At 47.0% G+C, this 13,049-nt stretch overlaps 1 pseudogene; it reads left to right on the forward strand.

The window, feature by feature from the left end:
- The first annotated feature begins 429 nt into the window (after nucleotides 1-429).
- Nucleotides 430-1,660, forward strand: LOC139172542 (cell cycle control protein 50B-like; annotated as a pseudogene).
- The last annotated feature ends 11,389 nt before the right edge of the window (nucleotides 1,661-13,049 follow it).

A 13,049-nucleotide genomic window follows, 5' to 3' on the forward strand; every position in this document is an offset into this window, starting at 1 on the left:
TGAGGCCCGAGAGCTGGGGTGGGGGAGTCCCGCACCCCGGACTCACTTGCGCCGTCTTTGCAGGCACGCAGGTGAGGGCGGAGGGACTGCGGAGAGGGTTGAGCCTCGGGCTCTGGATTCACCTGCGCTTTCTTTCTTTCCCAGCACGCAGTTGAGGCCAGAGGGGCGGGGAGTCTTGCGCACCTTCTTTGCGGGGAGGCGGGTCCCGAGCCCAAGCGGCGGCATCCCCGCCCACTAGTCCAAGGCCCCGCCCTCCTCACCTGAGCCGCGCGAAAGCCAGCCACGGCCCCACCCACCTATACCTGTATACCTGTTCGGCTCTGCTCTTCTTGCTTGGCTTGGCGGCTTCCAGGCTCGGTCGATCCGAGGGTCGTGCGCGGCTTCGGGGACCAACGGAGCCGGATCGGCGGGCGAGGGAAGACATTCAGCATGGCTTCTGGCTCTTACAACGTCAGCCGGGGCTTCTCGGAGGGGCCTCAGCCACAGAATCGGCCGGACAACACGGCCTTCACCCAGCAACGCCTGCCAGCCTGACAACCCTTGCTGACTGTTCTTTGCGCTGGGCCTCGCCTTCCTGGCTGTGGGGCTGGGCCTTTTCTTTACCTCGGAGTCCATCCAAGAGGTGGAGCTGGACTACACGGGCACCCCAGGCACCAACTGCTCCAGCTGTGCCCACCTGACCAACAGCAGTGACCCACGATGGGTGCAGTCGTGCCAGTGCGGGCCAACTTCTTGCTGCCCATCTGCCTCTACTAGCAGCTCTCCAACTACTACCAAAACAACCGACGGTACAGCATCTCCCGGGACGATAAGCAGCTCAGCAGGGTGGCCTTGGCCCTGCACCACCCCAGTCAGGAATGCAAGCCTTACCGTTACAATGGGTTGCCCATTGCGCCCTGCGGGTCAATCGCCCTGCCCACCTTCCGGAAACTTTATGCCCGCATTCGCCACAACTCCTCGACGGCACTGCCCGAGGGCACGTACTACCTGAACATCAGCTACAATTACCCTGTGCTGGGTTTCCATGGAAGCAAGAAAGTCATCCTCAGCACCCTCTCCTGGATGGGGGGTAAGAATCCCTTTCTGGGCATTGCCTACCTGGTCCTGGGCGCCGCATGTATCCTGGGCGGCATCCTCATGACTCTGGTCCATTTCAAATTCCGGCACCAGAATGAAGATGAAGATGATTAGGAGGCTAGGCCTGACTTCTCCTTCCAAGGACTCTTTGGAGATGTTCGACATCCCATCATTCCTTAGGTCAGGGGTCTCCAACTTTGGCAATTTTAAGACTTGTGGACTTCAACTCCCAGAGTTCCTCAGCCAGCTTTGCTTTGCTTGCTGAGGAATTCTGAGAGTTGAAGTCCATAACTCTTAAAATTGCTAAGGCTGGAGACCCCTGCCTTGGGTGGCATGATGTAGGGCTGGGAGATGCTGGTGAGGTTATCCAGATAGCTGAGAGCCAACATCTGAAGAGCCATCAAGCTGAATGGGGCTTCGGAAAGCAGTGAATAACCAGACGTCAGTGGGAAGTGAGATTGATGCTTTTCAACACATGAAGAATGAATTAAGACTATGGTGTAGCTTTTCTTGAAAGGAAGGGTTCATAATTTTCAGCTCCATAATTTTTCAAGCTGGTGAAGTTGATTCTTGGGGAAACGGCATGGGAGGAATTTCTAATCATTAAAAGTTTGATATGAAGGGTGCAGCTATAATGTAACATTGTTTGGGGGAACCCAAAGAAGGGAGTTCTCCCAGACTATTGTTTAAATGTGAATATCGGAAACTATCATCTATCTTGGATCTTAGATTTGGCCTGTTTGTAAACACTGGGGGGGGATAACCCAGCATTTGTTGTTTGTACAATGTTTACTCATGGTTAACTATATTATGTGTTGCTGATTCCCTGAGATCGTATTGAATGTTTGGGATAAATTCAGTTGGCTAATTTACAGTTAGTCTATTGTGCAAATCTAGCCAATGAGAAATGTATACAGTTGTCCTCGACTTACAGCCCAAAATTCCTGTCGCTCAGCTGAGACAGTTGTTAAGTGATTTGCCCCATTTTACAACCATTCTTGCCACGGTTCTTAAGTGGATCACTACAGTGGTTAAGTTAGCAACATGCTTATTAAGTGACTCTGACTTCCCCATTAATTTGGCTCATCTGAAGGTTGCAAAAGGGAATCACATGACCCTGCAACCCTCATAAATATGAGTCAGCTGCCAAGGATCTGAAATTTTGATCGCGTGACTGGGAGGTGCTGCAATGGTTGTGTGCAAAAACAATTGTAAGTCACTTTTTCCAATGCTATTATAACTTTGAACATTTACTGAATGAACTGTTGTAAATCAGGTACTACCTGTAATAAAGATTATCACTTTATTATTATTTAGGTCTCCAGCAAGATAGAATAGAATAGAAATAATAAGAGTTGGAAGGGACCTTGAAGGTCTTCCGGTCCAACACCTTGCTTAGGCAGGAAACCTGAAACATTTCAAATGGTTATCCAATATCTTTTTTAAAAAAAATTGCACTGTAGATATATCATAATGTATGTATGTTTGGTTTTTATATTAATGGGTTTTTAATCGTTTTTAGTATTAGATTACTATTGTACACTGTTTTATTGTTGCTGTTAGCCGCTCCGAGTCTCCGGAGAGGGGCGGCATACAAATCCAATAAATAAATAAATAATATCAAAAACATTACATACTTGTTCATTTATTCAAAGTGCCATAAACAGATGTCCTAATTTTGCACCTTTTATACTTTTATCTCCCATCTTTTTTTCTATATTTCATACTTCTCCCCTCCCTCTATCTTCCTCTCTTCCCTCTACCTTCTTTCTCCCTCTCTCCCTCTTTCCTATCTCCTCCTCCCTCTCTCCCCTTCCTTTCTACTTCAACTTCCTCCCTCTTGTCTTTCCCTGAGTACTTTTCACCCTAATCCATTATGTGTTTAACAGACCAGCAATTCAAAACCTTGACTTCATTCCCACATCGGTGCTATTCTTAAACTTATAGCTTCCCTTTATCCAGATTTAAATATAGTATATTCTTCTAGGTATATGTGCTATAATCTAATGCTCCTCCTTACCTCCTATTTTTGTCACTTGGGCAATGTGACCAGATTTTAACATTGGCAGAGGGACACCACTGACGGGGGCGGGGGTCAGGGTGTCTTGATTAAAAATTTGGTCTATACGGAGCAAAAAAAAAAAAACTTGTTCTCTCTCTTTTCCTTCCTCCCATTCTATCTATTTCTCTCTCCCTCCCTCCCTCCTTCCTTCCTTCTTTCTTTCTTTCTTTCTTTTTCTCTCTTCCTTCTTTCCTCTACTTCTTTATCTTTCTCTCTCTGTCCCTCTTTCTTTCTCTTTCTCTTCCTTCCTTCCTTTCTCTTTTTTCTCTCTTTCTCTCTCTTCCTCATGCTCTCCTTCTCTCTCTCTCTTCTTCCCTGCCTTTCTATTTCTCTCTCTCCCTCTCTTTCTTTCTCTTTCTGTCTTCCTCTTTTTTCTCTCTCTTCTCCCTCCCTTTCTCTCTGTTTCTCTCTTGGTCTCCCTCTTTCTTTCTTTCTTTCTTTCTTTCTTAGTTCCTTCCCTCCTTTCTCTTTCTCTGCCTCTCTTTTTTCTCTTTCTCCACCCCTCTCTATTTCTCTATCTCTATTGCTCCTTCCTTCCCTCCTTCTAGCTTTCTTTCTCTCCCTTCCTTCTCCATTTCTCTTTCTCTCTCCCCCCATTCTTTCTTTCTCTCTCCCTCCTTTCTTCCCTCTCTTCCTCCCTCCCTTTCTCTTTCTCTCTTCCTTTCTCTTTCTCTCTATTCCTTCCTCCCTCTTCCCTCCCTTCCTCTTGCTCTTTTTCTTTCTCTCTTCCTCCCTTTCTCTCTCTTTCCCTCCCTCACCACACACCACACTTTAATAGTAGGATGCGCTACTGAAAGTGCGATCCCCTGGCAGGAACTTTGCTCGGGAATAGCATCCTGAGTGCAGACTCTCTCCTGTTGAGACAGGGCAGAGAAGGTGGGGAGGGGTATGATGGGCTGACACCCTTTCCCCCCCGCACATACCTCTCTCACCCTCCCCTCCGCCCCCTGAGAATCCCCTGGCTCAGCACAACGTTTCCCAGGAGGGGGCAAGGCAGGCACAGGAGGGAGAGGTCTGTTGGTCTAGCTAGAAAGCCAGTCCACTGACCTCAAAGGTGGACATTTCCAAGTCAAGTGCTGCAGGGACCAAGACTGCAAGGTCAAAGGCCTGGTTTTATTTCTCCAAAGCTCCTGGCAGCTCCTGTTTCTCCCACAAGGCATTCCCTGCACAGCCAGCAAGCTGCCTAGCACCATGTTCATGCAGAGGTCGACAGGGGTTTGGCCAGCCGTGGGGGGCCACGGGAGGGGCACAGGCAGAGACGGGACACTGGACAGCACAGCAGAAACACTGGCCACTGCCACCGCTCCAGGTGCTGTGCCCGTGGAGGAGATGCAGGCACGAAGGGCAGCCGAGCGACTCCGGAGGGCGGTAGCAAGCAGGGTCTCGCAGCAGGTTGGCCACCTCCAGGGTGCCCCCGCCACTCCCTGGACCCTGTGAGGGAGGCAGCCGCAACTTATAATAAAAACAATAACAACAACAACAACAACAACAATAATAATAATTTATTAGATTTGTATGCTGCCCATCTCCGTAGACTCCTTCTTATGGACGAGAAGGACGAAACTCTCGGTCAGCTTGGCAACTCCTCGGGACACAAATGGGCCAGTCTGGAAGCGACATTGTACGGGTGCAACGCTTCGGCCATGTGCCCTGCTCTGTGTGCTGCAGCTCAATTTGCCCTTCTTCACGGCTTCCAAGTTTTTTCCTGGCACCAGCAACTAGAATCTGCCAGGAAAAAACTTGGAAGCTGCGAAAAAGGAAGCTCAGCTTCTGCACTGCCCAAAATCCACCAATATGGAGGTCCAGCAATCTCCAGTCGGTGGCTTCTTTCAAAAAATCAGGACTTTTTAAAAATGCTGCAGGACGTGGGGCAAATTGCCAAAAAGCGTGATTGTCTCGCCGAAAGCGGGATGTCTGGTCACCTTACGCTTGGGCCTACCACCTTTCATTTTCTTTTTCTTTTTCTTTTCTTTTTTTTATATATAAACCTTTATTTTCTTTTTTCTTTTTTTTTTCTTTTTTAAATTTTATTACAAATATATACACATTTACATACAAATTTTCAATTTTCTTTCTAATTATTCGCTATTGCTTATCTTCCAAACTTATTTGTTATCTCTTGTACTTCTTAATTTTAAGCCATACTCCTCCCTTTCCTCAATTTATATCTTAACTTAATATTATCCAATATCTTCCAGTGTTGGAGCATCCAACAACCTCTGGAGCAGGGGTCCTCAGACTTTTTACACAGGGGGCCAGTTCACTGTCCCTCAGACTGTTGGAGGGCCGGACTATAAAAAAAACTATGAACAAATCCCTATGCACACTGCACATACCTTATTTTAAAGTCAAAAAACAAAATGGGAACAAATACAATATTTAAACTAAAGAAGAAGTAATAAGTAATTAAGTAATTAATAATTAAGTAATAAAGTAATTTATACTTCTTTATTAACAAGTAAATTTAAACTTAAATCAACAAACTCCCTCCATTTCTCCTTCCTTCCCTCCCTCCTTCCTCTCCACTTCTCTCTTCCCTCTTTCTTTTCTCTCATTTGTTTCATTTTCCTCTCCCTCGTTCTTTCCCTCCATCATTTTCCCATTTTTCTCTTTCTCTCTCTCTCTCTCTTTCCATCTCTCCCTCTTCCTTTCTCTCCCTCTCTATCTCTCCCTCTTTCTCTCTCTCTCTTTTCTCTCTGTCCCTCTCTTGTTTTCTTTCTTTCTCTCTTTCTTTCTCTCTCTCTTCTCTTTCTCTTTCTCACTCTCTTTCTAACTATCCCTCTTTGTATCTCTTTTCTCTCTCTCTCCCTTTCTCTTTCTCTCTCTTTCTTTTTTTCTCTCTGTCCCTCTCTCTTTCTCTTTCTTTCTCTCTTCGCTCTTTCTCTTACTCCCTCTTTCTAACTCTCCCTCTTTGTATCTCTCCTTCTTTCTCTCTCTCTCTCTCCCTCCCTTTCTCTCTCTCTTTTTCTCTTTTCTTTCTCACACTTTCTCTCTCTCCCCCTCTCTCTATTTCTCCCTTTATCTCTCTCTATCTCTCCTCTTTCTTTCCCTCTCCCTCTATTTCTCCCTTTCTCTCTCTCTCTCTTTCTTTCTCTTTCTCTCTCTTGCTTTCTTTCTCTTCTCTTTCTCTCACTCCCTCTTTGTATCTCTCCCTCTTTCTTTCTCTCTCTCCCTTTCTCTCTCTCCTCTTCCTTTCTCTCTCCCTCTTTCTCTCTCTCCCTTTCTATCTCTCTCTCCCTCTCTTTCTCCCCCATTTGTCTCACTTCCTTCCTTCCTTCCCTCCCTCCTTCCTTCCTCTCCATTTCTCTTTCCCTCCCTCTCCCTTTTCTTTCTTTTGGTCCACTTCTCTCTCTCTGCTTCTTCGGCGGGCACTGCCTCTGCACCCTCCCCTTCACTCTGCCCCCACAGCAGCTGCCATTGGTGCAGTGACAGTGGTGGCTCCTCTCAGACCAGGCCCCACCAGCGGGTGCCGCTTTCCGCACAACTCCAGTTTTCTCCCGCCCTGGCCGGCGCGGCCACCTTGCTGCTGACACAGGCGGCGGGGACCACCCTATCCCCCTTCAGGGCCTCTTTGACAGCCCTTCCCAGCAGAGGCGCCACGTCTGCCTTCCCAACAGCTGCTGCCACCAGCGCGCAGCTCTGCTCACCCGAAGTCTGGCGTTGATGCCGGAGAGCGGGCTTTGGGCTCTTGGCATCAGCGGCTGCCACAGGGCTGTTGCTGTTGTTGTTCTTGTTGTGGCCAGCAAAGCTGCTTTCCCAGGAGAAGAGAGAGAAGTGAAGGTGTGCTCGTCTTGTGCAACAAGGGGGGTGAGGTGGGGGAGGTCAGTGGTTTGCAAGCAGCCACCTCCCCCCACACACACACTTAGCCATGGCACACTTAGCTGTGACTTTCAGTGGAGTTTTTGAATCACCAGTTTCCTGAATCTCCCGTCCACACACCGCGGAGGAGGAGGTGGGGAGGAGGTGGAGAGGAAAGAGGCGGGGAGGAAAGCGGGCCTGCAATTGGCCCCTTTCTTTCTCACCTTTAGGGAGAGGAACTGTTGCTGCTCTTCCATAGGGCAGCAGCAGTTTCTCTCCCTAAAGGCGGCAAAGAAATGGGCCAATTGCAGACCCGCTTTCCTCCCCGCCTCTTGCCTCTCCACCTCCTCCTCGCTCAGCAGCTGACCACGGTGAGTGGACAGGAGATTCAGGAGCTTATTATATCGATCGGTAAAATCTTGTGTGCTGCCGCGGGCTGGTTAAAAGACCTCAGCAGGCCGCATCCGTCCCATGGGCCATAGTTTGGGGACCACTGATTTAGAGGGGGGAAGAAGTCTGAAATTCATATGTTTATATTTTGTTTTTAATTTTCTTTTGTTAACATCTGATTGGCTATACAAGGTTTTCTTGGTTTATAGAAAAATGTATAAAAATGTTTATAGAAAAATATATAAAGAAAGAAGGAAGCACTTTGGCATAATGGTTAATAAGTTAGAAATATAATTGGTGTTGTACTTTTTGAAGAAACATTAAGGAGGGAATTTAATTAAAAGAAAAGTATGTACCTGGATGACAACATTAGAAAAAAAACTTTTGCAACTTTTTTGATGATTGATATTAGTTACTGACAAAATACCGCATTTTATTCAGGGAAAATTGTATTGTTTAAATGTATGTCGAGAGGAAAATTTTAAAAAATTTATACCCCCCCCAAAAAAAGTCCTTCCTTCCTCCGCCCCTCCATTCATTTCATCCTTCCTTCCTTGTTCATTTCTTCTTCCTTCTTTCCTTCCTTCCTTTCCCCTCCATTTTGCCTTCCTTCCCTCCCTCCCTCCTTCCCACTTCTCTTTTCCCTCTCCCTTTTTTCCTTCTCATTTGTTTCGTTTCCCTCTCCCTCATTCTTTCCTCCATCATTTTCTCATTTTTCTCTTTCACATTCCCTCCCCCTCTCACTTTTTCTCTCTCCCTCTCTCTCTTGCTTTCTTTCTCTCTCTCTCTCTCTCCTTTTCTTCTCTCTTCCTTCCTCTCTTTTTTCTCTCTTCTTTTTTTTTCTGCCCTGCAACACGCCACAGGGCAGTCGGCTGCAAGCAGGAGCTCCAAGACAGTGGCACCGATGTCGGGTTGCAGTACATTGCTGGCGCTGGGCATAGGCACGGGGCTGGCACTGGCCCACTGGCTGGGCCGGGACAGAGGTGCCAGCCTCATGCCCAGCGCAGTTCCTCTCCCTAAAGGCAGCAAAGAAAGGGGCCAATTGCAGGCCCGCTTTCCTCCTTGCCCCCTGGCTTTCCTTCTCCTCCTTGCCGCCGCCAGATGCTCAGCAGCAGAGTGGACGGGCCGTCCCGCGGGCCGTAGTTTGGGGACAGCTGCTCTGGAGGCAAGTTGTTCCACTGATTTGTCTCCTGAGTTGTGGTTAGTTGTAATCCTTAGCCAAGGACTACAATTAAGTGCTTAGTTGACTTACTTGTAGTCCTTAGTCAAGGGGCGAGTACAAGTGCACTAGAGTGCCTTCCGTCCCGTCCTATTGCTCTCCTATATCTCCTATACCTTTCTTCTATTCCTATATCTCTTCTTCTATTCTTTCATTGATATGTCCTGTTACTGTATCTTCTTTTCTAATAGTTCTTAGATATATTTTATTATGAGTATCTCCTATATAACCTTCATAATGTATTTTACTATGTGTATATAGATATATACCCAATAAAACCCTCATTGTGTATTGGACTAAATAATAAATAAATGAATGAATGAATGAATGAATAAATAAATAAATAAATAAATAGCTTCTCTCCTTTTCCACCCATTGCTTCCTGTCCTCAGACGCTTTGGAGAACAGCTTGATGCCCTCTTCTTTGTGGCAATCCCTGAGATACTGGAAGACAGCTTTCGTGTCACCCCTGGTAATAATCTCGCTGTTTCTTATAAATTTCTAGATTTCCAGGACAAGTCAAGTTCCTCCTTAAGGTTAAATTTATAAAATCACTGTGAAATCGTATTGTTGCTTTCTTACCATGCCCTAAAAATACTAGATGCTTCTGTGCCATTCACAATTGCTGCCTGTGCCTATGAATACTTGATAATTAACACCCCAGAAAGGTTATTTTGGTGGAATATTTATATTTCAATAGTGATTCTCAGGTGTTTCACCTTTTTAATAATGCAACTCATTTTTTAAAGCAGAGTTACAGGAAGAGTTAAGTGTGCAGCTCTGCATGTGATGTTTCCTCTTTTCAGATTTGAAATCATGAGCCTTCCAAAGTCTACCTTCCTTGTGCTTTAATCAAATAAATGACATTACAGTAATAAAGTTGCATCATGTTTTTATTGGGTGTTGAAGAAAAACAGACATAATGTAAAGAATAATTAATGGTATGGATCAGGAGTGGGTTCTTTTCAGTACGAACCAGTATCTGCCAAACTGAGAGTGCCCTATTGGTGTTGTCATGATGACATCATTGAACCAGATCAGTTGATGTCAGTCCATGGGTGCTGCCATCTTTTTTTCATTTTTTTCCCAATTTTTTAAAAAGAAATTCCTTCTGAGCATGCATAGAAGCCGAGTTCCGGCACTGTGCCAGTTTTTTATTATTATTGGTTATATTGGTTATGACCTATAAAGCCCTACATGGCATCGGACCAGAATACCTTTGGGACTGCCTTCTGCCGCATGAATCCCAGCGACCGATTAGGTCCCACAGAGTTGGCCTTCTCTGGGTCCCGTCGACTAAGCAATGCCATCTGGTGGGACCCAGGGGAAGAGCCTTCTCTGTGGTGGCCCCGGCCCTTTGGAATCAACTCCCCCGGAGATTAGGACTGCCCCCACTCTCCTTCCCTTCTGTAAGCTCTTGAAAACCCACCTATGTCACCAGGCATTGCTGGCTTGGGCAGGTTAGCCTCTTCCTGGCTAAAATAGCTTGTGCGCGAGTGGAAAAAAGCCGGTGAGGTGGGGGGGATGGATTCTTGCTTCTGTATTCTTGCCACCCCCACCCTCACTTCACCGGCTTTTCCCCCCTCTTGCGCGCAAGCAAAGGAGCCAGCCAACCACTTGAACGCCGCGTTAGAGAGAAAAAAAGCCGGTACGGGGGCGAGAATACAAAAGCAAGAATCCACCCCCACCCCACCTCACCACTTTTTTCCCCCTCTTGCAAGCAAAGGAACCAGCCAACCACTCGAACGCCCGGTGAGGTGGGGTGGAGGGTGGATTCTTGCTTCTTTAACTGGGAGCAGTTGCCCCCTCTCCCGAAGCGATGCCCCTAAGTGGTCTCCGGGAAGCGGCTGAGGGAAAGGCAACCGTCTGCCTTTCCTTCAGCTCAAAAGAAGTGGCCTTCCCCCAGCCGGTTAACTTGAAGTGGTTGGGGGAAGGCGGTATTCTCGCCACCCCACCGGCTTTTTTCCTCTCTAGCACGGCATTTGAGTGGTTGGCGAGAATACAGAAGCAGGAATCCACCCCCCCCCATCCCATCCCACCGGCTTTTCCCCCCCTCTTGCACGCAAGCAAAGGAACCAGCCAACCACTCGAACGCCGCGCTAGAGAGGAAAAAAGCCGGTGGGGTGGCGAGAATACCACCTTCCCCCAGCCACTTAACCCAGCGCTTCAAGTTAACCGGCTGGGGAAAGGCGGGGCAGTTGCCGCTTCTTTCGAGCTGAAGGAAAGGCAGACGGCTGTCTTTCCCTAAGCCACTTCCCAGAGACCGCTTAGGGATATCGCTCTGGGAGAGGGGGAAAGAAGCAAGAATCCACCCCGCCCACCCCATCGGCTTTTTTCCTCTCTAGCGCAGCGTTCGAGTGGTTGGCGAGAATACAGAAGCAGGAATCCACACACACCCTGCCCCATCCCACTGGCTTTTTCTCCCTCTTGCGCGCAAGCAAAGGAACCAGCCAACCACTCGAATGCCACGCTAGAGAGGAAAAAAGCCGGTGGGGTGGGGTGGTGGATTCTTGCTTTAAGAATAGTTGCCCCCTCTCCCAAAGCGATGTCCCAAAGCAGTCTCCGGGAAGCGGCTGAGGGAAAGGCAGTCGTCTGCCTTTCCTTCAGCTCGAAAGAAGCGGCAACTGCCCCGCCTTCCCCCAGCGACTTAACCAAGTGCTTCAAGTTAACCGGCTGGGGGAAGGCGGGGCAGTTGCCGCTTCTTTTGAGCTGAAGGAAAGGCAGACGACTGCCTTTCCCTCGGTCGCTTCCCGGAGGCTGCTTTGGAACATTGCTTTAGTTGCGCCTGCCTCTCCTACAGCGGAGAGAGGTGGCAAATGGCCAGCCCTTCCCCCAGCTGCTTAGCTGAGTGCTTCGGGAAGGTGCCGCCTGTTTTTGCTGTAGGAAAGGCAGGCGCATCCAAAGTGCGTGGGGAAGCGGCTGTGGGAGGCAACGATGTTCCTAAGCCGGTGAGGTGGGGTGCGGGGGTGGCGATAAGATAGAAGCAAGAATCCACCCCCCCACCTCACCAGCTTTTTCACCCTCTCCCCGCAAGCAAAGGAGCCAGCCAACCACTCTAATGCCACGCTAGAGGGAAAAAAGCCGGTGAGGTGTGGGAGGGGGTGGATTCTTGCTTCTGTCTTCTCAACACCCCCCCCACCTCTCGGGAAGAGAGTGACAGGAAAGGACACAGTTTTCTTCTGCCCGGTCGAGGACAAAGCGGGCATTGAGGGCAACGGGCGAGCAACCTGTCAGTGGCGAGAGAAACATTTCAGCGGGGGGAAAACCTCAAGCTGAGAGTGCCTTTTAAAATCACTCTCCTCTCAGCCTCAGCAAGGTGCCGAGGTGGGCTTTTCGGAGTGAGGAGGCAAAACTCTCAGAATGTCACCACCGAGGCGTTTCTCGAAGGGGCGGGGGTCCCTAAACTTTCCTTTAACCCCAGCGGACACAAAGATGGGAGTGCATGGTCCTCGCCAGCTACTCATCTGCGGGGGCTGCCCCACGCCAAGGCAGAATTAAATTCAGCAACCAAAATATTATATTTTTAAAAAACATACTTTTTTGACAGTTTGTTTGCCTTTTAAGACATCTGTCTGGCTGCGCCTAATGTCAACAATAAAAAGTTTTGCCAGGTGAAAAATCTTTTGCCAGATAAGCTATGGATCCCACTGAACAAATTTTAAAGAATACTCAAAATGATTCTTCATTTGCTTTGTAACCTTAAAAAAACAGTACAGTATTGACTCTGTAATTTACCCCGGGAGGGGAGAGGAGGGGGGGACAGACAGGAAAGGAAGACAGACATGAAATTTGTCAAAACCCAATATTGTTAAAAACAGCTGATACCATTTTTAAAAGTTCTTAGACATGAAGTTCTTCAAAATATGAAATTGTTCAAAACCAAGTACAATACGATTTTCAGAATCAGACTACAACCGCAAATTCTTTTATACCATCCGATTTTCATTTTGAGAGAGAAAACGTTTTTCCAATTTAGGCAAATTGGGTTTTTGATTCTGGGCAAAATTATGGTATTTCCCCCATGCACCAAAAACGTTCTTAGACATGAAATTTGTCAAAACCCAATATTGTTAAAAACAGCTGATACCATTTTTAGAAGTTCTTAGACATGAAGTTCTTCAAAACATGAAATTGTTCAAAACCATGTACAATACTATTTTCACAATTTCCCCCATGCACTAAAAACATTCTTAGACATGAAATTTGTCAAAACCCAAAATTGTTAAAAATTTCTAATACCATTTTTAGAAGTTCTTACATGAAGTTCTTCAAAACATGAAATTGTTGAAAACCATGTACTGTACAATACTATTTTCAGAATCAGAGTAGAACCGCAAATTCTTTTATACCATCCCATTTTCATTTTGAGAGAGAAAAGGTTTTTCCAATCTAGGCAAATTGATTTTTTCATTCTGCGCAAAATTCTGGTATTTCCCCCATGCACTAAAAACATTCTTAGACATGAAATTTGTCAAAAGCCAAAATTGTTAAAAATTTCTGATA

Source organism: Erythrolamprus reginae, chromosome 9, assembly GCF_031021105.1.
Source record: "Erythrolamprus reginae isolate rEryReg1 chromosome 9, rEryReg1.hap1, whole genome shotgun sequence".
Taxonomy (NCBI): Eukaryota; Metazoa; Chordata; class Lepidosauria; order Squamata; family Dipsadidae; genus Erythrolamprus; species Erythrolamprus reginae.